Source organism: Sus scrofa, chromosome 4 (genome assembly GCF_054392235.1).
Source record: "Sus scrofa isolate SSC_HxYL_T2T_F1_AM1 chromosome 4, Sscrofa_HxYL_maternal_Yorkshire_Landrace_v2.0, whole genome shotgun sequence".
Classification (NCBI taxonomy): domain Eukaryota; kingdom Metazoa; phylum Chordata; class Mammalia; order Artiodactyla; family Suidae; genus Sus; species Sus scrofa.
Window position 1 is genome coordinate 113,186,827 of NC_139386.1, and position 26,193 is coordinate 113,213,019.

The 26,193-nt window shown below is 43.5% G+C and overlaps 2 protein-coding genes across 17 annotated transcripts in view; one reads left to right on the forward strand and one right to left on the reverse strand.

Moving 5' to 3' along the window:
* ST7L (suppression of tumorigenicity 7 like) overlaps nucleotides 1-4,719 on the forward strand; it is a 187,498-nt gene extending 182,779 nt beyond the window's left edge. For 4 of the 5 annotated variants that reach the window (XR_014844483.1, XR_014844488.1, XR_014844490.1 and 1 more), the window contains one exon: nucleotides 656-4,719. The gene's annotated coding sequence lies outside the window, so the exon portion shown is untranslated. The remainder of the gene's footprint in view (nucleotides 1-655) is intronic. The other variant, XR_014844492.1, reaches the window with a different exon arrangement.
* CTTNBP2NL (CTTNBP2 N-terminal like) overlaps nucleotides 1-16,171 on the reverse strand; it is a 62,895-nt gene extending 46,724 nt beyond the window's left edge. For 4 of the 12 annotated variants that reach the window (XR_014844505.1, XR_014844502.1, XM_013988149.3 and 1 more), the window contains exon 1: nucleotides 7,389-7,451. The gene's annotated coding sequence lies outside the window, so the exon portion shown is untranslated. Of the gene's footprint in view, nucleotides 1-7,075; nucleotides 7,452-8,517; nucleotides 8,614-8,715; nucleotides 9,326-9,432; nucleotides 9,598-15,699 lie in introns of those variants that run through there. The other 8 variants (XR_014844503.1, XM_013988148.3, XR_014844504.1 and 5 more) reach the window with 7 other exon arrangements.
* Between the last annotated feature and the right edge of the window lie 10,022 nt (nucleotides 16,172-26,193).

Below are 26,193 nucleotides of genomic sequence, written 5' to 3' on the forward strand. Positions count from 1 at the left end.
CATCTCTCATGTGTCTCTCTCTCTCTGGGGGTGTGTGTGTATGTGTTGTGTGAATGTCTGCCTCTTTGACTATGTGTATACATCTGCTTTTCTCATTGTCTCTCCTAAATGTTGCCAACAAAATTTATATGTATACTGAAGAAAAGAAGGAAGTAGCCTCATGCCCATAAGCAGGCATTCAAACATCTCTCCCCCAAAATGAGGACATCTGGCACATTATTAAAAACAGGTCTGTCTACCTGGATATCTGCTTACACCTTTTCAAGTATTCTCATCTGAGACAAGGCCAAACCAGAAGAAAAATATTAATTAAGCTACTGGAATATATGTTAATAAAAAATGAATAATAATTTTTACATTGATAATTTTTTATTAAAAATGTCTTCTAATATTAGAAAATTACCATTTCAAGTATATTTGTCAGTTGGCTTTATTTATTTAAAAAAATTTTTTTGCTTTATTTATTTAAATGAAATTATACTATGATTTCATTGAAATATGTACATCTGTCTATATCATCTGTCCATCACTGCCCTGAATTTTTGCTTTTCTGAAATAATTCCACCATGATTTGGAAAATGCCACAATGAGGGAATAACAACATGTAGACTGACTTTATTTCCAATAAAATGATTTATGGTCCTGAATTCTACAGGCAGCCTGGAATACAAGAACCCTTCAAATATTAATGTTGGATGAAGTCACTGATTCTATCAGCATTTCAAATCAGGAAGAAACAGAGTGTATGGTATGGAGGATGAACCATAATGCAGTCAAGGTATCTGTGCTTTAGCTATGTGTAAAAAATTTCACAAAAGCCTGTCATAGAATATTATAACTGATGATGTTTTGCCTTTTAAGTTTTGTCTTCTTAATCAGCTGACTTTTTAAAAAAGTGTAACAGTTTAGTATGTTGAAAATGACCAACAGACCTACCTACTGATTGTTTTTGGTCCAAGGTTCTCTGGGGACAGTAACTCTTCTGAGAGGCAGTGTGTTGCAATAGAAGGTGCAGGATTTTGGTGTCCTACAGACTTATGTTTGCATCCTGCCTCTACTACCTCATACTTCTTTGATTCACTTAACCTTCATCTATAAAATGGGGATGACAATATACACTCTAACAGGATAGTGAATGGTTTACAGGAGTTAGTGACTGGTCAGTTCTCTCTTATTTCTCATCCTTGGAGAACATATACTTGGTTTCATCGGCAAGGTTAATGACATTTTCCTTTTTCCAATGAGTCGTCATTTTCTATCACTCACGTGTCTAATCTGGAAATCAAGGTAAGTTTATTCCTTCTAACCTGGCAAGTTGACCTGCTCCAGGGAGGAGATGGTCTGGACAGTTCCTGGGAAAATCAGCTTAGGAACACTTATTCAGGTCGATGGTCTCTGCACACTACTTGGGAAGAGAAATGGACAGTCTTCTGCCTAGACAAGTTTTTTGTGACTTTAGGATATAAATGAAAAGCATGCTTTTGCTTCCACTGAATTTTGACAGCTCCTAATACAGTTACAATTTTAACTTGTAATGACTAAGAAATGGGTTTCTTAAAAATATCACAGCTATCTTTTACATTACATTAAATGCATAATGGGTATGTATCTCTATTTATAACCCAGGAACAGTTATCACATTCTATTATATCAATTTATCTATTTAAATAGCTGTCTTTTATATCACAAGACTCTGCTCTTCTAGACAATATTCTGTCTTACTTGACTTGATAAACTTGGCACCCAGCAGTCTGTGGTTCACAAGAGTACACAAAAAATGCTGGTAGAAAAGAAATGCACAGTGCAGTACTTTGAATTACAGCCAACAAAACTGGACTTTATCTTTTAGGAAATAAGAAACCACACAACATTATACACTAGGTGAATATCGTAACAGAAGTATAGTTTTAGGAAGGTTAAAGCTTGAATTACAGCACTGATTTGACTGAAGAGACACTGGAAGCAGAAAAAGCCATTGGGAGAAAACTGTAACAGTAGAGGAATGAGGCTAAAATGTGTGAACTAGGATGGTGGCAGGAAGAATGGAAAGGAAATGGCTGAGGCAAGCAAGATTTCATAAAGTATTTACAGTAATTTGGTACTGGTTCCATTTAAGGAGGTAGGAGGGGAAAAAAATGCCAGATCAGCTGAGGTTTTAAGACTGGGTGACTAGAATGATGATGCCATTAATAGAAAGGGGGATGTAAGAAAAGGAACTGTTTTTTTGGGGGGAAATGATGACTGTGATATGAGACATGCTGAACAAGAAGTAATTAGACCCCCAAGAAGAATTGTTAAGTCAGTGAGCATGGTGAAGGCTAAAGGTTAGAAGTGGAGAAGTCTTTAGGGGTGGAGCCTTCTCAGAAAATTTCAATTGAACAGAAGGAGACAATAAGAAGAAGCTGATATACAGGACTGGACCAGATCATGTTTGCAGTGTCAAATATTAAACCAGTTAAGAACCAGGTTGGTTCTGTCCTCACTCCCGTATGACCTATTGCAGGAGAAAGGATACTTAGCAGAAACCAAGGAATGGGGGCACTTCTCCTTCCAGAAAAACCCAAACTTAGTGCTTCTCTCTTTTTCCTACAACTTACCTGTCACTTCTTTCTTCTCTCCATTATGATTTAGAATACTTGTCTCTTGCTAAAAAAATTTGTGACCATTTGCTTCTCCCTCTGCACTCCATCCTCCCTGGCTCTCGCCCTCTTGGAAGAGCAGATCCAGAGCACACTCAGCCTCACTTCCCCAGCAGCTCTGCACCAAGGGTCCACGAAGATGCTTAGGTTCAAGGGTCAGGAGGAGTTTTTTTCATCTGTAAACCTTACCACCCTGTGCTCTCCTATTTTCCTTTCTAGTTTCTATCTGAACTCAGTTAACAATTAAGGATTACATTCTTTGTGGCTCCAAAGGCAGAAAGGACTCATTCAGCAGCAAAGGACACATTTAGATTGGAAGCTCTCGCTTTAGACCTGAAATACAGAGTTTGGAAATACTTGGCAGAGGAGAACCATATTACTACATTCTTTACTTCAATGCCTGCTTGTAGTCCTGCTTTCCTCAACCCACAAACCCCTGTCCTCGACTCCCCCACCTCCACTCTTAACTCCTTTAGCCAAGGTTTCTTCTCCTTTGTTTTGGTTGTTCCTATGATTGCTCCTTACTTTGGGGGCAGTGAAGGAGTTGTCTTCAGAGGCAAAAATTACTGTCAATCAAAATTACCACTGAAAATCCCTTAAATCTTACAGAAGACATAACCCTGCAGCAAATCACAGTATCCGCAAAGCCATTTATATGACAGTGAGAGTGGAGGTACTTAAGATGGTTTGGAATGGAACAAATGACAAATCAGAGAGAAGACATCAAATGGTTGAATCCCTGTCTTTGTTTTTCCAGGGCCAGAAAATTCAAGGAATATAATGTACATAACAAAATTATGAAACACACACACTCCATAACACAGATACACTGTCCTAAAAATCCTTCTATCAGAGGACTGAGATCATCACAGATACAAGCTTTGTTTCCCTCTACTTAGGAACCTTACCTATATACGCAAATATTTAACACAAAACCAACCAATAACTACAATCAGACACTAATTCTTCACCTTTGTTTAAATGCCAAAGAGCAAAAGAATATTTAATATTAAATTCTTTAACTCACATGCAAAGTACTAATAGTAATGGCAATAATACCTACCAATTGTTGAGTGCTTCCTGCATGCTAGGTACCTTGCTATGTGATATATATATCTATATATTCCTTTAAAAAAAAAACCCTACACCCCTTAAAGTCATTTCATGTCACAGTTGAGGAAACTGAGATATTGTGAGGATAGAAAACTCTGCCTTTGCCCTGGGTCACAAAGCAAAGAACAATAGAGCTGGGACTTGAACTCAGGTTTGCCTTTAAAGTCTGTGGTGTGTAAATTACCACATTTTATAGGCTTACCATATATAAGCCATTTTCTCACTGAAATGCTTTGAACTATGACTAGGAAAATTTGATTTTTAGTTATTAGCAGCAAACATTCGGGAAATTAAAAAAAAAAAGGCCTTTAGTAACAGGCTGAGAAGCCACTACAGACTAGAAAAACTTCCTCTAAAAATAAATCTCTGCTTTTTGTATCATGCCCCCAAACACCAATTCAGTGGCCTAAAAACCCTCCTATCAGATGTCTGAAGTCGTGACATATACCAGCTTTGTTTCCCCCTAATTAGCTATATACTGAAAAATCTAAAATAAACCCAACCAGTAATGAAAATCAGACACTAATTCTTTACCTCTGCTTAGATGCTAAAGGAGTAGAAGAATATTTAACATTAAATTCTTTAACTCACATGAAAAGTGAAATATCATTTCACTAGAAACATCCAAGAAACACCATTTTCTGTTCTTCGGAAAAGCCAATACATCCAATCCTATTCTGCAGATTAACTGTAGTCACTGCAAACCTGATTCTGCCAAGACACGGATCCACTGTGTTCCCCATATGCCCACCATAGTCAGTCTGTATGGTTCCATTCAGGTACCCACAACAGTTTGTGTCCCTGCTCATGTACTTAGTGCTAATTTAGGAAAACACAAAATCTACTAAAAATCCGTTAAAAAAAAAAATCTAAAAGTAGATCAGTAATGTGTCAAAACCAAACACTCAGAAATCATTCTTAAACAAAAACCAGTTCCTAGTGTGCTCTTCATTCTTCTCAGGTCAAATTCTTAGAAAAATTAAATCCTAAAATAACTAGCAGTGATTACCCTAATCAGTCTGATTCAGATTTCATGACAACAAAATTATATATCTATCCAGCAGATATTTTCTTACACAAAATTCAGTATTTTAGAGTCACTTAAAATATTAGAGTTTCAAAAGATAGCAGATAGGAAAAATAAAGTTAAATCAAGGCAAAAAGAAATGGATTGTTTATATTAACAAATGTACCATATATTATCAGTAAATTATCTTTCTAGTCTACCCTAAGGTGTCAGCTTCAAACTAAGTTCAACAAACACTTATTTTATTTTGCTTTTTAGGGCCGCACCCTCTGCATATGGAAGTTCCCAGGCTAGGGGTTGAAATGAAGCTACAGCTGCTGCCCTACACCACAGCCACAGCAACGCAGGACCTGAGCCACATCTGCGAGCTATACCACAGCTCACGGCAACGCCGGATCCTTAACCCACTGAGTGAGGCCAGGGATGGAACCTGCATCCTCATAGATCCTAATCGGGTTCGTTAACTGCTGAGCTACGAAAGGAATTCCCAAAGAATTTATAATTTAATGAGATAGATTAGACGTAGACATAAAAAAATCTTCACGTACTATGCTTTTCAACACCAAACAGGTGTTAAAAAAGCTAAAAAAAAGACTTCCAAGATCCAAACGTGTGTCAAACGGATCTTGTTTATTGTGCCAAGTAAGTCAAAGAGCATTATTTGCTTTTCCCTCTGGGCTCATCAAGGCTCAGGCAGTCATTACAACTTTGGCTTCCTTAGTCTCTTACCTTAGTTTTTTTCTGTTCTCTGCTCATGTAATGAGATATATCTTTTTGGGATTTCCTGTTCTGCTTTTAGTTTTTTCTGCTGCATATTGCTGGGGGCCCACATCCTACCCTCCTATCACAGTAGACTTTGTGTCTACTGGAGAGAGCCTCCGCAGTGTCTTCTTTGAGCCTTTTTACTGGAGATCTGGAAACAATCACTGAGCAGATCTGTGGGCACCAAGACTGGCTCTGAAAACTTCGAACCTAACTATTCAGAATTAATTACCTTTAGGAGGTCTACCTTCACAAAGTCTCATCAGGAAGGTAGAGGACAGTCCTCTGTGATTCTAACTCCTTGCATCCCACTCAGTATCTTTGGCTGAAGATAACAGCAGAAGACTTCAAATTAAAAGCGAAAGAAGCAACGCTAACAAATATGGCAAATTTTAATATTTGAAAGTGCTAGCAACAGATGATTACTGGGGATTCAATGGTATTAACATTAGGCCAAAACCATCAATATTCTTCTGCACCTCACAAAATGAAGGCCTTTATGAGCACCCTACAGAGACACTTTTTGGTAGTCATGTGTGTGAATAGCCAGAGTTTACCTTGCTTTTCTTTATCCTTGTCTCTAAGATTTAAAATTTACTTTCAATTTTCATCCCCTGAATTTTGGTAGAAGATACTGGTCTTAGAAGATCAATCAACAGCTCTCTCCCTACATATATATCGGTATCACCTGGAAGGAAAAACCTACCATAAAATCAGGACTAAGGACTAACCAAAGGCCACTGGACCAGATTAATCATAAACCTAGACCACTGAACCTGAATTTTTTTCAAACACTTCCTGCCTTTTGTTTCAAAGGAATTATACCTTCAAGGTTAACTGCAGTCTCCCTGAGCAACAGAGGAGCCCACCCTAGACTGGGAGATACTCATTCCTAATGTAAAGTTCTTTATTTACTTATCTGTACTGTTTCACTTGAAAGCATGCCGTTATTCACTGACAGTCCAACAATATACACTTGCATTCCTAGGCACACAGGGCCAACCCCGTAGATACCCAACACGCCCACCTCACTTTGAAACACAATAAGGATGGTTTTTCAAGATCTCAGGGAAGAAGTAGGGTGTAAAGCAAAAATGAAACAACTCAAACCTAAAAAAATCCCTTAGAGGTTCGGTTCTCCCTCAAAGAATAGAGAGTAAAGGTACAAAGGGGGTGGGGAAGATTCCTATTTCTCCTCCCTCCAGAATCTAAAAAAGTCTCGAAACAGGTGAGCCCTCGCCAAGAGAGAAAAGAGGACCCAAGGGGCTTCGGAGGAAGGCTGAGGATCAGAGAATGGGGGATGGGAAGAACCCAGGTTGGGGAAGGCTGATTTCGTCCCTGGAGCTGGATGTCTAGGTCGGGTCTTTGATTTTTACTTCGACCTCTCTCTTTTTTGAAAACACTGATTTTTATCTTACGGATGAAAGGAGCTCTGGTCCCACCACAGTGGGCAGGGACAGGTGTAGGAAGGGAATGTCTGTCTTTCCCGGGGTACAAAATGGGGGTGGGAGGCGGCAGACTACGGAATACGAACCTGTATGTCCTCTTCCAAGGTTGAGGAGCTGGGCGAGGGGGGCCTTAAATGGGGGACTTGTCAGAAGGGCAGCCCCTTCTGGGGAGTTGGGATTGAAGGGGGACAATAAGTAGCTGCGAGCACCCACGAAGGATGAGGAGCTGCCTCCTCTGGGAATACCGGGAGGTAGAGGAGACCGCCCCGCCCCCTCAAGGGATGGGCGCGAGTGGCATTTGGGACGGTGGCGGGAGGACTCCAGTGGTCCTACCCTTGCTCTTCTCTCGAGAATCCGGACTCCCAGCCACCGCCAAGCCCCAGCACCAGTGGCTCCTACCTTTTCCCTGCGCTCTGGACTCGGCTCCCGGCCGCCTCCGCCAGCCGCTGCATCCACTGCCCCCGGAGGCCCCGCCCCTCAACCGCCAGGCGGGGGCATTGGCATTCCGCAGGGCCAGTCGTCTCCTCGTCTCTTCAGCCCCCGCACCAATCCGAGTCGGCTGGAGGCGGGGCTTCTCCAATGTCATTTACGCTCCTCCCGGGGCCCCTGGATCCCTTTTGTTTGGGGAGAGCCAAGCTGGGATTGAGTGCGCGTCATTTCCGGGAGGAAGCGCCGTTCTCCGGCCGGGGCTCCCGGGTGGGCTCGCGCCTCTCCCCGCCGGGCTTCTGCAACTTTCCTCCTTCGATGCGGCTCCTGAACAGGACTGTGGCTAGTGTTTACCGTCGTGGTACGGGAAGCTTAGGAAAGGCCGGTTTCCGGTGCCCTGATTGATCGGGCATATTAATGTTTCATTTCATCCAAAATGTTAATAAGTGAAGTGTGCTTTAGTGTCTATTTTAGAAATAATTGTTGAAAACCTGGTAACATGGCTTGCCTGCTCTTTTTTTCCTTGGATGAGCTTCTGCTAGAAGCAAGGACGCAAAGATGCAAAACCCGGAGGACCATCCCCCCCACTTCTCTTTTCACATTACTTTTAGAAGAGAATAGTAGCTCTGGACCCCTCCGGGCGGGGAGCCGGGACACGGGTGGCTCCGGAAGAGCACAAACCCGGCCCGACCTGCCTTCCAGGTGGGGGTGGAACGAATAAAATCTGGTTGTCTAGGTTTTCTTGTGTCCCTGGCCCCAGTACACCCCGGGCTAGGGCTTTTGCAGTGGCGTTGGGACAAAGAACAGTAGAGGATGCAAGGAATGTCTGTCCCTTGCGAACACAGAAATGCAGATCTTGCTGGTGGCAGCAAGCCCTACCAGGACCAAATAATCCAGAGAGGGGAGAGGATGCATCCCTTCCTGAGGTCAAGGTTTCTGGATTCATTTTCCACTTCACAGATTGATTCAATGACCTGTTATTTTTAGGTATAATGTAATAAATACTTACAATATGATGCATAAATAGTGTAAATTTTAATAATATTATTCTAATCTTCACAGTTCTTATTAAGCAAAACAGTATTAGGGGTCAGGTACTCACCCAGGCAGACTGCTTCAAGCCAGATGCAGCCCTGTCCTCAAGCAGTTTACAGTCTAGTGGAGGGATGTGGTCAGTCTGTGTGATCAAGAGGGAAGACTGAAGAAAATAAACCAATATTAGTGTCATCACTGTGCCAGTTACTTTCACATAATGGTATCTTATTTAATCTTCACTACCATATGAAAAATATTTCCTAACCTGTAAGATAGATAGCACTCTGTCCATTTTACAGATGAGATAATAGAGATTCAGAGAAATCAAGTAAAGCCATAGAGGTAGTAAATGGTAAATAATTTCCAACAAGGATCAGTGAACTATGCTACATTCTGCACATCTGCTCCTATAAGGAGGACTGGTCCAGAGAGTGGATGGCTAAAAACAGCATTGGAGACAGAAAAAAGCTCCTTCCCTCCCCCTGTTGACTGTAGGCTTGAGAGGATCATCTCTATATAAGAAGGACAAAAAGACCGTACTGAGGTGCTCAACAGCAGCCCAAGTGCTTTTGAAGTAACAAAGTAGGATGTAGAGAACTTCAGAAGAGCATCATTCTCCGTATGCAGGAGACTGACAATCTGAAAGGCAAGATGAAGGGCCAGGAACACAGTAGGTGCTCAATACATACTGACTTCACTTGAAACAAAATGTCCGGAATGGTTAAAAACAGAGTTTAAGTGCTGGACTAGGCCCACGAATTTGAAAAATCCCATTTCCTCCTCCTCCCCTTTGCCCTGCGTTATGGGTGTGCAATGAGGAAGTGCTTCATTGCCTGACAATGAGGCAGATGTGGGAGAACAGGCTATTTTCTGCTGGCTTCTGAGTGAGTCACTCTAAGTTGTCCCAGTGAATCAGCTCCTCCCTCCTGCCCCTCCTTCCCTTTGTTAACCTACCACCACCCAGCTCTACTCCCAGGCTGACCTGGTGCCTACTTCCTTTATAGCAGCTCCCTTGACTCCCTGAGCTCCCACATGTCCATTCCTGAGTGTGGGAGGACCCAGCCAAAATGAGATCATCCTTGCTTTGTCGGATTCAGTGTCCTAAGGGTATTCAGATTGCTCTCCTTTTAATTTATCACCTCTGGAGCTGGTGAAAGAAGCAGGTCTTGTGAACTTGAAGTTTTGTGATGCTTCAAATATATAAAATGTGTGCATAAATTTAGAGTGTGGTACAAAGGTGTACACAGAGGTTGAAAGTGGGTTTGTAATATTTTAAATTTGTATAACAACATATCATTTTAAACATACCATTTGAATTTAATTTTTAAAAATGGAGGAGTTCCCGTCGTGGCGCAGTGGTTAACGAATCCGACTAGGAACCGTGAGGTTGCGGGTTCGGTCCCTGCCCTTGCTCAGTGGGTTAACGATCTGGCATTGTTGTGAGCTGTGGTGTAGGTTGCAGACGCGGCCCCCCCCGCGTTGCTGTGGCTCTGGCGTAGGCCGGTGGCTACAGCTCCGATTCAACCCCTAGCCTGGGAACCTCCATATGCTGCGGGAGTGGCCCAAGAAATAGCAACAACAACAACAACAACAACAACAACAGACAAAAGACAAAAAAAAAAAAAAAAAATGGAAATATAGTTGACTTACAATGTCGTGGTGTTAGTTTCAGGTATACAGCACAGTGATTCAGTTATACATATATGTATATATATGCACGTATATACATTTGTGTGTGTATATATATATATTCTTTTTCAGATTCTTTTCTCTTAAAGTTTATTACAAAGTATTAAGTATAGTTCCCTGTGCTTGTTGTCCTTATTGGCTATTTATTTTCTATCACAACTTAGCATTTTTATGTCTATTATTTTATCAATGTGGCAGTAAGTATTTATTAGATGCCTACTGTGTGTCTGGTAACAATTTATTAAGAAGTGCTAAAGATTATAGAGTGTGTTAATTTTTCTCCAAATTGGTAAACTTCCTAGGTAGGTGTACCTAAATGTTTATGGTTGGTTTGGGGAGGAAATGGTGGAGTATAAGTGCTTTAGACTGGAAGTAAACAAATCTGGGAGTTCTGTAGGATTCCTCCTGCTGCCACAAGTTGTATTAGTTTCCTAGTGCTGCTGTAACAAATTACTACAAACTGGGGGGTTTAAAACAACAGAAACGTATTCTCACTCAATCAGGATGCTAGAAGTCTGAAATCAAGGTGTTGACGTTTTAGTTCCTTGGCGAGGGGTATTGGTGGCTATGGGTCTGAGGCAGGATCCATTCTGTACTACTCTCCTAGATTATGGGGTTTCCCAGCAATCCTTGGCATTCCTTAGCTTGCAGCTGCATCACCCCAGTCTCAGCCTCTGTGACTTGATATCTCTATAGGTCCTCTTCTCCTCTTATAAGAACAAGAGTCGTACTGGATTTAGAACTCACCCTAATCTAGTATGACCTCATCTTAACTCATTATATCAGCAAAGATCCTATTTACAAAGAAGTTCACATTCTGAGATTCCAGGTGCACATGAATTTTGGGGGGCGGGGTGGGAACCACTCAAAACAGTATGCAAAACTACTTCACAAAGTAACATTCCCAGTTAACTCCATTTAGCTTCATTGGTAATGGCATGATAGTAGTGAACTCGTTCCTAAAGATCATTTCTTTTCTATAACTGTATGATAATTATATATGCTAGGACATTTCTCAAGCCTTTACTATATGCCAGGCACTATGAAATTGCTTTACAGTACATCTCATTTAACCCTTAAAAGAATTCCAGGATATAGGTGCGAATATTCTCATTTTACAGATGAGGGAATTGAGGGGCAAAGAGGTCCATAGTCATGGGATTCATAAGAGAAGAACATGGGATATCTACTCAGATCTGATTCCAAAGTGCACTCTCATAATTACTCTGCTCTATCACCTCTCCATCATACTAGATGGGTGAGGAAGATGAGGAATGCAACAAATATTTAAACATTTGATTAATGGAATACTTGGAGCTGAGTGGCAATCTTCCTGGGCAAAGCAAGAGAGGAGGAGAAGTGGGTAGCAATGAAAGTTTAGTAGGGAGAGGAGAGCTGTGGGCACTGCCCTGAACCTATTTCCTCACTCCTAAAATGGACTAATAGTTCCTGCCTACAACACCAGGTGGTTAGGAATACCCAAGCAAAAGGATGGACGTGAAAGTATTTGGTAAACTCTAGGAGGGATGATCTTGCTCAAGTTTTCTCCTCTTTGGGTCCCATCCCTCCTGCTAATCATATCTGAGAAGACTCCTTCTAGCTCTGACCCACTGAGGCTTACTAAGATGCCGGGTGACCGAGATGTAAAAGCTGTAGTGACGAGGAAAAGTGACCTCGCCTGTCCGCCCTTCCTCTTGCTCCTCGAGCCTCCAGCTGGCTCCTACAGGAGAGTATCCAGAGGTTGCAGTCTCCAAACCAGAGAGTGCTCTCTCTGCAGAGGCTGGGACCAGGTTGAAGCGGGAGGGATGGTGTGTTCTCCTCGGCTCCCTGAATTTTCTCTCCTGATTTGTTCAGGGCTTTTACGAGCAGCCCCTAAGGCTCTCTTCCAGTTTAGACCCGCCCAACTTGGGCGACTGAGACACCAGGAAGTTGAGAGATTTCTGGGCGTGGCCCTCACTGTGTTCTCGATCTTATTGCTCCCCCTCGTGGTGAGCGGCGAGTCCTGCAGCTGTCAGCTTTCCCCGTGGCTGGCCCTGAGCGCTCCTAGGAGACCTCTTACCGGACAGTTTTTCCTTTTAAGGGTGTGAGCTCAGAGCACAGCAGGTAGGAAGCTCCAAGAACAAGCAGTTGAGAAAAAGTACCTTCAGGGACAGATTCTTCTGGTTTTAGCTAAGCGTTGGGGCCGGCTTGACCATGAAGGTGCCAGGAAACTCTTATCCTGAATTTTGTAGGAGGAGGTGGGGAAGGAAAGGGGAAGACATCTAACACTGTCTACCGTGAAGGCCAGGTGCTTTCCGTATACTACGGATATCGTCCTTGTAATCCTTACATATATAATCCATATCATCCTTTACAGATATAATTCTGTAATTCTCCTAAGAGATAATTATTACTTCTGGGTTTTTCACATAAGGAGGCAAGTTCAGAGAGGTTAAGTGTCTTGCTAAGGGTCACATAGTAATAGCAATGATAAGAACTTTGATCAGTTATTTAGTGCCTACTTCACACCAGACACATTATTTCTTTTCATTCTCTCAGCAAATCGTTACTTTTCATTATTTTTTTCTTTATCGCTCTCACCCGAATCATATGGAAATTCCTGGGCTAGGGATCGAATCTAAGCTGCAGCTCTGATCTACACTGCAGCTGCGGCAAAATCAGATCCTTAACCCACTGCTCTGAGCTGGGGATTGAAGCCGTGCCTCAGCAGCGACTGGAGCAGCTGCAGAGACTATGCTGGATCCTTAACCTGCTGCGCCACAGCGGAAACTCCAGCAAATCTTTAAAATAGTTACGATTATCTCCATTTTACTGATGCCTGAGATTTAGGAAGTTTCAGAAAGGGGTAACTGAGATGCTTGCCTGAGGTCAAAAAGCTAGGTCCTCCTGCCTCCAGTCCCACGCTCTTTCCATTCCACCATTGCCTCATGGAGCTGTGGGTGGTAGAGGTGGGTCTGAGCTCAGGACTGTGTGATTCACTGTTCTTTCCATAACTGGCACTGCCTGGCAGCCCTTCCTGAGGACCAGAAACCTGGGGCCATGTGGTTTCTTGGAGCCCCAGATCCAAAATAGGCTCCTGAGATAGGACAGCAATGAAAAAGCCAAAGCTGAAGGCTCTGGGATCCTGCAAGAGTTTGCTTGGGAAAAAGCATTAGGGGACAGCACCCTGGGAACTGCACATGGTGTTGCTGTTAGGGCCTTTGGGGGAACACCAGAGGACCCTGAGTCCTGTCTCCCTCCTCCTCTGGGGAACTCACATGCCCCCATGAAGCGGCCGGGATGGGGTACCCAAAGCCCACTGAGGAGCAAAAAGGAAAAGTCAGTGGGTCGGAGTTCCCGTCGTGGCGCAGTGGTTAACGAATCCGACTAGGAACCATGAGGTTGTGGGTTCGGTCCCTGCCCTTGCTCAGTGGGTTAGTGATCCGGCGTTGCCGTGAGCTGTGGTGTAGGTTGCAGACGCGGCTCGGATCCCGCGTTGCTGTGGCTCTGGCGTAGGCTGGTGGCTACAGCTCCGATTCAACCCCTAGCCTGGGAACCTCCATATGCCGCGGGAGCGGCCCAAGAAATAGCAACAACAACAACAACAAAAAAAAAAAGACAAAAAAAAAAAAAAAAAAAAAAAAGTCAGTGGGGCACAGTCTAGCCCAGATAGAAAATTCCTGGAAGTAGATGAGAAAATCATGGTGTTCCCAAATCATCCAGAAAAGTTCCCAAGGATTTGAGTCATTTTTAATTTCTCCCCTCACTCCCGAAATACAGAGCAGTGATAGGGCCCTGGAAGAATATTCTTCATCTCTGTGGATGTGTCTCAAGTTTTCATTTTCATTATCTTTGAAATTATTAAATTATGACTGAAAAACACATGCAAGATGAGGAGTTGATAAACTGATTGATATTATGTTTGTTATTTCCAAGTGCTCATGCAGGTCAGAGGGGGTGTGGGCGAAGATATCAGTTGGCTACCGTTTTTTTTGTTTTTGTTTTTTGTTTTTTTAAGGCTGCACCTATGGCACATGGAATTTCCCAGGCTAGGGGTTGAATTGAAGGTACAGCTACTAACCTACACCACAGGCACAGCCATGCCAGATCCAAGCCAAGTCTGCAACCTATACCACAGCTCATGGGCAACGTGGGATCCTTAACCCACTGAGCAAGGCCAGGGGTTGAACCTGCATCCTCATGGATACTATCTGGGTTTGTTAGCACTGAGCCACAATGAGAACTCCATGGCTACAGTTTTTCTGTTTTTTTTTTTTTTTTTTTTTTTTTGTCTTTTTGCTATTTCTTTGGGCCGCTCCCACGGCATATGGAGGTTCCCAGGCTAGGGGTCGAATCAGAGCTGTAGCTACCAGCCTACGCCAGAGCCACAGCAACGCTGGATCTGAGCCTCATCTGCGACCTACACCACAACTCACGACAATGCTGGATCGTTAACCCACTGAGCAAGGGCAGGGACCGAACCCGTAACCTCATGGTTCCTAGTCGGATTCATTAACCACTGCGCCACGAGGGGAACTTCATGGCTACAGTTTTTTAAGTTGACTTGCTTCATTAAAAATTAACTCTTTCCGGAGTCCCTGTTGTGGTGCAATGGAAATAAATCCGACCAGGAACCATGATGATGAGGGTTCGATCCCCGGCCTCGTTCAGTGGGTTAATGATCTGGTGTTGCCATAAGCTGTGGTGTAGGTTGAAGAAGCAGCTCCAATCCCGTGTTGCTGTGGCTGTGGTGTAGGCCGGAAGCTGTAGCTCCAGTTGGACCGCTAGCCTGGGAACCTCCAAATGCCACGGCTGAGGCCCCAAAAACCAAAAAAAAAAAAAAAGTTAACCTTTCCCTTTCTCCCAACCCCTTCCCTTTCTGTCTCTTCCGCTCCTCTTCTGCCCCAGGTGCCTTCTTCCTCAAAAGTTTGGAGCCAGATCCCCTTCTGTCTCTGCTGGCTCTTCAGACAAAGCTCTGGGCCGAGCAGCCCTGCCAGAAGGGCTGAAGCTGGCGGGAAGGCTGGTCTTCTTTCCTTCCCCATCCCCCAACCCCCCTTTTTCCTCACACATGACCTGACAGTAAGCAGTAAATAAATTCTGTGCTACAGCCAGAGACAGAGCTTCGGCTGAGCCAGGCTGCCCTTAGGTTTCAATCTGATGAAAGCTAATTACACATTTCCCTCTGACTGTTATTTCAGCTGAGGTACCACACATTTGGCTGAATGGGTCCTTTTTGCTCAAAAAAGTGAGAAATATTTGTAGGGAAAGTAATGACCGGGTTATGGCTGAACCATCATTTCTAGGCAATTTCCTGGTAAGTGGCCCTTTGGAGAAGACTGGTGCTAGAAGTTTCTACGCCCTCATTTTCTGCTTCATGGCTCCTGCTGGGCCCCTACAGGGTCTAGTCCACCCTAAGCAAAGTGTCCAGGAGACCCAGGGTTCCTGCTTTACTGGGAAGAATCTATACATTTCTCATCCCCTTTTCTTTCTGCCACCCTGCCTTCCTCTTGTCCCCTCTTTATTCCTAAAACAATCATTGAGAGCCTAGTATCATTTCCACAAGAAATTCACAATTCCATACCTCAGGGTACTCACAGGCTTGAGGGGAAGTAGATTTGTGTAAGTGATTGACCCAGGTTGTCCTGCTTTCTGCAGCCACACTTTCCAAGCAAAATAACTCAGCCCACTGTATTACATCATAATCAGAACTCCTCCAGATGTCAGAGACAGAGAACTCCATCCAAACTAGTCAAGGCAAGTTTTTATTGGCTCATGCCGTGGCCCATGCCAGGAGTAGACTGACTTCACATGAGGCTTGATCTGGCTTCTCAAACGTGTTATTAGGACAAGATTTCTCTCTGTGTTTCTCAACTCTTCTTTTGTAGAGTTGGTTCTGTTTTCAGACATGCTTTCTTTCTCAACTGGCAATAAGCATAGGAGCTTGGGCTTCATATCCAGTCATATGCAATAGGAAAGAGCACCTCCCTCCTTCCTGTCTGAGAAGAATCCGACTCTGTCTTCTTGGCTCTGCTTGCACAATGTGTTCAACCCTGAACCCAATTGTTGTGGTCAGGGGCATGTGCTGTTTTGATTGGCTAGATCTAGGTCATGTGCTCTGTCTAAAGCTATGGATTAAGTGTAGGAAAAGGATATAACCTGAAATGAAAATCCACTCATTCATTTATTACCCCCCAAATGGGGATAGATATTTGGGAAGCAAATAGTAAGTGTTTACTATACATTTGAGGGTTTATCTCACATTTGCTCTTGGGTCAGTTTGAGCTGCAGCTGCTTCTCTAATCTTGCTCCAGCTTGGCCTTGGCCTTGATTTTCTTTGCTACTGGTCATTGTCAGAAACTCTGGGATGGCTGGTGTTTGTCCTTTGTTGCCCAAAGCGCTGCTAACAAAAGACTGTTGTGTACAGCAGCTGTTCTCTGAGGATTTGGGGACCTAATATGGCACGAGTGGTGTTAAAAAGGTTTTTAAAGATTTGAGGTTCTCAGACTTGAGGGTGTATCAGAATCACCCGAAGGTCTTGTTAAATCACAGATTGCTGGGCCCTACCTCCAGAGTTTCAACAGAAATATACACTGGCTTCTGTGTGCCAGGCACTAAGATTGCAGTGAAGGCCATGGTCCCTGATGCAAAATTCCTCTTTGTCATGCAGAGCGATTTAATTCCTTATTGCCAAAGCTTTCTCATCTCAGTTCTACCCAGGGGGCCCTCACTTTTCACAGTCAGATAAGCCCATGAAGATAACTTTCTCTGGCAGAGGAATCTATTTGTACTGTCCTTGGAGGTCACCTGCCTCAGACTGCAACAGCTTCTGTGCTTTATTTTCCTGTTGCATTGGCAGACAGGGAATGCTGTGGAGGAAGTACAATGCTGGAGATATCAACTTGGTGTAACTTTCAGAGGCGCAAAAGGGAGTGGAATCTTCCACAGCGGCTTAACTCCTGTGCAGCGCCAGGAAAGGGGAGAAACTTGAGAGCCAGACCTACTGGCTGTGTGGCCTGGGTAGGTCAGTAACTGCGCTGAGTTTCAAATCCCTTATCCATAAAATTGAGAAAATAATGATGCGTTTCACAGGGTTATAGTAAAGATGAATGAGATAGCGGGAGATTTGTTGATCCTTTTTCTTCCTACCACCAACCTCTCACTGAGTCCTGTCACTTTCACTGCCTGCATACCTCAACTCCACTTCTGATCCTACCCCCAAGACTACCTGGTCTGTCCATTACCTTGTCTCTGCAGGGCAGTGCAGCCTTCTAAGTGGTCTTCTAGCCTAAATCCCATGCCCTTCCAGGCCACTCTCCAAACAGCAGGCTGTTTAGATCTTAAGAAAACACAATCCGTTCACGTCACAACCCTTCCTCCCAGTTACATCATTTCCGTGCTCCTGGGATAACCTGGTTCACAGAGAACCTCGTTATTTGGCTCCTGCTTCTGTCTCCAGGATCACCTAGTGCCACTCTGTCCATTGCTCTCTCTGCCTCAGACACTGGGGACAAAGACTCTCGCCTTCACCAAATTTCAGTCAGGCTTTAGTTTAGGTCTTGATGTCCCCAGCCTGCTTTCTGGCCTTGCTGGGCCTGCATGGCCCAGTTTTAGCAAGAATCCTGCTAAGTCAGTCCACTCCCAGCAAGTCTGATGAAGTGCTTCCTCCTTCGCCTTGGTGTTTAAGTCCTGGGCCTGGCTTCAGCAAGAATCCTGTTAAGTCAGTTTAGCAAGAACCCCCCCACCCTTGATGTCTTCTCTTAAGTGATTTTCTGTCCACCGAGCTCCCCACTCTGCCGGTTGACTATAAATCCCCATTCGTTGGTTTGGATTAGGAGATGAATATGACCTCTCTCCCCTGTGGCTATAGTGTCAACTCTATGGCAGGAGTTCTGAGAAAAGTCTTCCTTACCATTTTAACAAGTGTCCGAGTAACTTCTTTCTCCAGCAGTGGCTGCTTTTCTGTTCCTCGGAGTCTCTGCTAATGTTATTCTCTGTTCTTGGGCTGCTCTTCCTCCCCTTTACTGAAAGCCTCCTTCAGACCTCATTGCAAGTTCGCTTTCTCAGGAAGGTTTCCTTAGCACAATAGAGTGAGTAGATTCCAGTATTTTGCCTTAGTAGCATGTGTCACAAAGTGTAACTATGCATATGCGCCATTATTTTGATTAATGTGGCATTTCATAACTCATTTGTATGCTCCATGAGGGCAGAGATCCTGTCTATTTTGCTCATGATTCTTATCTCCAGTATCTTAACACAATGCCTGTACACAGTAGGTGTTCTCTGAATGTTTATTTATTGAATGGATGGATGAATGAGTGAGTGAAAGTCCACTATTTATAAAAAGTGCTCTATAAATAACTCCTTCTAGTGTCCAGCTGTGGTAATAATCCCAGGCTTTGCGGTGAGGCACATAACCTTCTAAGGCCTATTTCAACCCACTGCAAACCCTCTGGGGGGAAACCTAGGGCCATACCCTTGTAGGTGCCTGTAAAGCCCAGAGGTTATAGGTGCCGCTCCTGAAAAATTTCCTTAGGATGATCCTCCAGGACCATGACTTACATTTTAATTCTCAATGCCTAACCTGATGTTTACTTAATTCTCAGTGCCTGGGACCTGATGTTTACTCAAATAAATGATCTTGGAATTGAGGTAATATCTAAAAGGGATCCAAGGCATCCACTGATCCATTTGGGTGGTTCTCAGGAATACAGGTAATCCCTTTGAGACAGATGCTCTCCTGGATGGATGCTAGTGGAGATGGTTCTAGTTCTGCCCTGATGGCTGCCAGCCTAGTGAAAGACACCATTGGGAGTAAAGTCCTCGAGGGGCTTTCCAGGTGACCAGTACTATAAAACAGGGAAATGGCAATATGAACTTAGTGAGATTTCTTAATTATTTCTTTTTTTTTTTGTCTTTTTTTTTTTTTTTTTTTTTAGGGCCACACCCTAGGCATATGGAGGTTCCCAGGCTAGGGGTCCAATTGGAGCTGTAGCTGCCGGCCTACACCACAGCCACAGCAATGCCAGACCTGAGCCGCGTCTGCGACCTACACCACAGCTCACGGCAACGCCGGACCCTTAACCCACTGAGTGAGGCCAGGGATTAAACCCGTGTCCTCATGGATATTAGTTAGATTCATTTCTGCTGAGCCATGATGGAAACTCCTTAATTATTTCTGTTACAGCCATTCGTTCCCCTGTGGTATTTATCAGTAGAACTGGTGGGCGGGAGGGAGAGGACACAGCCAGAAAGTGGGGAACAGAGTGTCTGTTCCAGGACCTGACCCCATTTCTACCTCCCTCCCCCTCCCTAATGCCAAGCTTTCTGAGACCCATCCTCGCCTTCCATCCTGTCCTCTGCCTTTGTATTCTCACTCCTGCCTGTGCTGTGCAACTGCTCCCTTAAGATTTCCAATGACCATCTTGTTGCTAAGCCACGTGGATATGTCTGGGCCCAAACTTGTGCTCCCCGCACCCTTAGACACTCTTCTTCTTTTCCTCCTCTTGGTGGCTCTGATGACATCACTCTCTCTTCACTGGTCTCCTCCCTCTCCTTCCCATTCCTCTTGTGGCCATTTCTTTCTCCTCCCACTTTATGCACTCGCCTGGGTGAGCCACCTAATCCAATGGCTCAGTGACCACCTCTACTTAGATGACTGTCAAATAAGGATGACTTGGGCTCCACTCTGATAGGATAGGATGTGTCCGTGGCATCCGTGACCCCCCCTTCCTCCCACTCTCACCACATCCCGCCAATCCCCAAGTCCTGTCCGTGTTATCTCCTCAATGCACCCGGCCTCTCCATATCTCCTATCACTACTTTAGTTCAAGCCGCCTTCCCCCTCCTGTGGATCCTGGGCTTCCTGTGTCTGCTCCAGCTGTTCCCTCTTCCATTCATTTCTACATGGCAACCATAGAGATTTTTATAAAGTGAAAATTAAAAAAAAAAAAAGGTGAAGTGAAAGTTTGATCAGGTCACTTCTCTGTTTAAGTTCCTAGAAAATCATGCATTTCCCATTTACTTCAGGATAAAGTGCAAACATGAGCATGTCAGCCACATGCCTTCTTGGTTTGGCCTCTGCTTACATTTTCATCTCCAGTTTTTGCTACTGCCCCGGCCCCAGGCAGCACTAGCACCCCACTGAACTACTTGAATTCCCTTAGTTCATCAAGATCTCTTTGGCCTCAGGACCTTTTCATGTGCTGTTCTGCCTGCACTGCCCTTTCTTTGTTCTTCCAGTCCAGCTAACTATTCTTTCTTTAGGACTCTCCCCAGGTGTCACTGCCTCCAGGAAGCTTTCTTTGATCTTTTTTCTTTTTTTAAAGGAAGGACAACTTTATTTATTTTATTTATTTATTTTTATTATTTTTTATTTTTTTGTCTTTTTGCCTTTTCTAGGGCTGTTTCTGTGGCATATGGAGGTTCCCAGGCTAGGGGTCAAATCAGAGCTGTAGCTGCCGGCCTGGACCACAGCCACAGCAACACGGGATCCAAGCCACGTCTGCGACCTACACCACAGTTCAGGGCAACGCCGGATCCCTAACCCACTGAGCAAGGCCAGGGATCGATCCTGCAACCTTGTGGTTCCTAGTTGGAGTCGTTAACCACTGAGCCACGACAGGAACTCCATCTCTGATCTTTTAAGGCCAGATTAGATGCTACTTACCCTGCGGCCCCCATTTTGTTTGTCCTCAGTGTACCCTGTACTTTATTCTCTGTTCTTTCATTTATTTATTTATTTATTTTTGTCTCTCTCTCTCTTTTTTTTTTTTTTTCTTTTTTGGTCTTTTTAGGCCTGCGCTAGTGGCATATGGAGGTTCTCAGGCTAGGGGTCTAATCGGAGATGTGGCCGCTGGCCTATGCCAGAGCCACAGCAATGCCAGATCCGAGTTGTGTCTGCAACCTCCATCACAGCTCACGCCAACGCTGGATCCTTAACTCACTGAGCAAGGGCGGGGATCGAACCATAACCTCATGGTTCCTAGTCGGATTCATTTCTGCTGCACCACGATGGGAATTCCTGTCCTTTCATTTATATCTGTGTCTCCCCCAGACAAAAAGCTCCTTGAGAGCAGCGACTCTGCCTGGTTCATGGTTGGATTCCTAGTTTGCAGCAATGTGTCTGCACATAGTAAGCATGAACAATATATATTAAATGAAAGCAAGTGATTTCTTAAAGCTTGGCCATAGCTAGCCTACCATGGTGGTTAAGAAGCCAGACTCAGATACCAACTCGCTTCAAATCCTGACTCAGATACCAACTCTCTCTTGTAACCTTGGGTAAGATACTCAACCTCTCTATGCCTCAAGTTCATTATTTTAAAAATGTTTCTCACCTCACAGAATTGCTTTCAGGATTAAATAAGTTAATGGGTATATGCTTGGCACAAAGTACGTGCCATATAAATAGAATAACTTATTCTACTTTGTGACTACACATAGATAATTTTGAAAGTAAAAAAGATAATATTAATCATGACATCAGGACAATAGGTAAAACCAGGGCTCTCTTGTGCAAACAGGGACATTTGGTCTCCTTACAAATAAGGTAAATACATAATGGCTTCATTTTTGTTGGTTTTGTTTCTCCCTGTCTACTATCTTCTAGTAATTAACATCGAATTTTCCTATGTGCTTATCTTTGGGGACAACAGGGAAAGGCAGAATGGGGGACTGTGTCCTAAGGCACAGAGTTGGTAGGGCAGCATTAAAGAAACAGAAATGCAGTGGAACTCTTGGGGTCTGCGTACAGGAAAAAAGGGAAGCATTCCTACATCCCGCTGAGGCCTGTGGGCTTGGCAGGAGATCCATGTGCTTTCCTGATGGTGGTATGATTTCGAGGGGTCCAGCCGTTCCTGGAGCCTGGTCGGCGGGGAGTGTTTGTGAGTGAGGCAGCCTGTGCTGACCTTACTTGACATGCATTTGCTGTCTGCTCATTGAATTTGCTGTTTTCTCTCAAACTGTTTTAGATACATGTGGTTCCATTTGCTTCCCCCACAGGGAGGTTTTTTTTCATTACCTTAAAGTAGTTGTTTTTATGAACTGGGATAAACACCTGGTGGGCAGGAGTTTTATCTCATGGTCATTCCAATTTGAATTCCATTATTTCTCCTGCTTACCTGGGGAGGGAGGAATATACTTTCCAAACACGGTTTTCCTTTCTTTAGTTTCCCAGACAGATGCTCCATCAGATAACAGCACCTCTGCAGCTGCTGCATCTGCCCAGAATACCAAGTGCAGGCAGTTCCAGTGGTGACCATGGTGCTCAAGGGGAGGGGGAGGGGGAGAGCATCTTTCCTTATCTTGAAATAAGCCTGCCACTCTGAGCAGGCGCCATTGGGAGATATACACCAACTCCATTCTCCCTCCCTCTCCTGGGGTGGGAGTCAAGGTGGTAGTGGGGAGGGGGAGGGATAAGAGAATGCACTGGCATTTAGTGACACTTCCTATGTGCCAGGTAGTGGTAACCTTCCATTTCATTGAATACTCAGAACAACCTTAGAATATAGATATTAGTCTTTCTACTTCATAGATAAGGGAAGTGAACTTCAAAGAATAAAAAGAACATGCTAAAGATATATCAACCATAGGCAGGAGTTTGAATCTGCTTCTACCTGGCTCCAAACTCATTTTTTATTTTTTTGTCTTTTGGCTTTTTAGGGCTGCACCTGCGACATATGGAGGTTCCCAGGCTAGGGGTCTAATCACAGCTACAGCTGCCAGCCTATGCCACAGCCATAGCAACGCCAGATCTGAGCCATGTCTGCAACTTACACCACAGCTCATGGCAATGCCAGATCTTTAACCCACTGAACAAGGCCAGGGATCAAACCTGAAACTTCATGGTTCCTAGTTGGGTTCATTTCCACTGCACCATGACGGGAACTCCCCAAACCCATGTCTTTTATAGTTAGCCTCTGAGGCCCTAAGAGGGGTGAGAATTTGCTTAGTGTTGCACAGTCAGCCTGGAAGAAGGTTCTATCTTTCTAGCTTCCCAAAGGGAGGGAGAGACAGGCTTAGGGTAAAACATATTTGTCCTGAGCTTAATTAATATAGGAAGGAAAGGAGATATTGCCTGTGAGTGATTCCATCTTTCACTCATTCAACAAATATGTACACAGTGCTTACTGTGTGCTCAACACAGTGTATCTGCTTACATGAAGCATAGATGAAGGCAGGGAGGCAGGAGAGAGGGATGGATTAATTAGATTTTTTTTCTATTTCCTTTTCAAACAACTACCTACTGAGGTGTAATTACACACCCACTTTGAGTGTGCAGGTCCCAGACATACGCCACCATCAGATACTACCACTTCAGCAGCCTGCAGGCAATTCTGATGAAGTTTTTTTTTTTTTTTTTTTTTCTTTTAAGGGCCACACTGGCAGCATATGGAGGGTCCCAGGCTAGGGGTTGAATCGGGGCTGCAGCTGCCAGCCTACACCACAGCCACAGCAACGCAGGACCTGAGCCTCATCTGTGACCTTCCCTGCAGCTTGTGGCAGTGCTGGATCCTCAGCCCAATGAGCAAGGCCGGGGATCGAATGTATATCCTCATGGAGGCTACACTGGGTTCTTAACCCACTGAGGCCCAATGGGGACTCCTCTAGTGAAGTTTTGACAACAAATCAGGCAACCACTGATTTGATTTTTTTTTTTTTTTTGTCATTTTGCCATTTCTTGGGCTGCACCTGCGGCATATGGAGGTTCCCAGGCTAGGGGTCTAATCGGAGCTGCTGCTGCCAACCTACACCAGAGCCACAGCAACGCTGGATCCGAGCCGCATCTGCGACCTACACCACAGCTCATGGCAACGCCGGATCGTTAACCCACTGAGCAAGGCCAGGGATCGAACCCGAAACCTCATGGTTCCTAGTCGGATTCGTTAACCATTGCACCACGACGGGAACGCCTGATTTGATTTTTATCATCATAGATTAGTTTTGCCTATTTTAAAATTTAATTTATTATTATTTTTTTTTATGGCTGCACCTGTCATATGGAAGTTCCTGGGCCAGGGATTGAAATCCAAGCTGCAGGTATGACTTACACCATAGCTGCAGCAATACCAGATCCTTTAACCAACTGTGTCTGGCTGGGGATTAAACCTGTGCCTCCACAGTAACTTGAGCCACTGCAGTCCAGTTCTTAACCTACTGGCTACGGTGGGAACTCCTTGACTATTTTAGAATTTCCTATTAATGTAATCATGCAGCATATACTCTTTTGTATCTTACTTCATCAGTGTTGCTGTATGGATCAATAACTTGTTCCTTATTTCAGAGTAAAGTTTCACTGTATGAATATACCATGATTTGTTTACCTACTTACCTGTTGATGGACGTTTGGGTTCTTTCCAGTTTGGGACTGTTATGAATGAAGTATTATGAACATTTGTGTACAAGTCTTTACCCAAGTCTTGGTAAACCATAAAAATGGAATTCCTTGGTCAATGTTAAGAGTATGTTTGAGAGATTGGCCACTTCTTTCTAAACTGGTTATATTGTTTTCCGCTCTAATCAGTAATATATGAGATTTCCAGATGCTCCATATTCTCATTGCAATTGGTATTGTTACTATTTTTAATTTGTAGCAATTCTAGTACCTTGTGGTGTCTTTTTTTTTTTTTCTTTTTAGGGCTGCACCTGTGCCATATGGAAGTTTCCAGGCTAGGGGTTGAATTGGAGCTGCCACAGCCATAACAACACCAGATCTGAGCCATGTCTGCGAACTACACCACAGCTCATGGCAATGCCGGATCCTTAACCCACTGAGTGGGCCCAGGGATCAAATCCACATCCTCATGGATACTAGTCAGGTTCATTATCTCTGAGCCACAATGGGAAATCCTGTACTTTGTGGTTTTAATTTGTATTTAACTGATGACCAGTGATTGAATATCTTGTCGTGCTTCTTGGCCATTCTTTGGGTCTAATTCTGGTCTATTTAATTCCATTTGTATGTTGTCTATCCTCACTCCAATATCACATTATAATGATTATTGTACTTAGAATAAGCAAAACTTCACATCAGGTTGTATAAGTCCTCCAACTTCTTTTTAAGAAATAGTTTTTGTTATTCTGCATTCTTTGAACTTCCACATAGAAAGTCAGCTTGTTATTTTCTACAAAACAGAGCCTGCTGAGATTTTTATTGGAATTATGTCAAATCTGCTAATAATTTTGGGAAGAGTTGACAACATTGTTGTGCCTTTCAACCCATTTATTTAGGTATTTAATTTATCTCAGTAACGTTTTCTAATTTTCCATGTATGAATTTTGCATATATTTTATTAAATTTATCCCTAATCATTTTATGTTTTGATTCAATTTTATGATGTGTCTTGGTTTTTCATGTTTTTCCTGCATGAAGTTCATTAATCTTTTTGAATCTATGAACTTAAGACTTTCACAAAGTTTTGAAAAATTTGGTTATTATTTCTTAAGATTTTTTTTCTGATGTCCTCTCTCTCTCTTTTCCTTTAGGGTTCAGTTGCATATATACTAGGTCATTGAAACTTGTCTCACATCTTACTAATGCTCTGGTAATTTTGTTTGTAGTTTCTTTTCTTTTTGTGTTTTATTTTGAGTAGTATTCTGTTGCCATGTCTTGAACTTCACTAATCTTCTCTTTTTCAGTGTCTAATATGCTGTTATTCATCTCAAACATTTTCATCTTTAGAAGTTCTAGTTTAGTCTTAAAATCTTTCATGCTTTCACTTAACATGCTTAACCTTTCTTTACCTTTTTGAACATATGGAATATTGCTTTAGTAACTACTATCATGTCTTTGTCTACTAATTCTGTCATCTGTATCATTTCTAGGTCAGTTTTCATTGATGAATTTTTCTTTTCATTATGGATTGAGTTTTCCTGCTTATTTGTATATTATATATATATATATATATATTTTTTTTTTTTGTCTTTTTGCTATTTCTTTGGGCCGCTCCCACGGCATATGGAGGTTCGCAGGCTAGGGGTCGAATCAGAGCTGCAGCCACCGGCCTATGCCAGAGCCACAGCAATGCGAGATCCGAGCCGCGTCTGCAACCTACACCACAGCTCACGGCAACGCCAG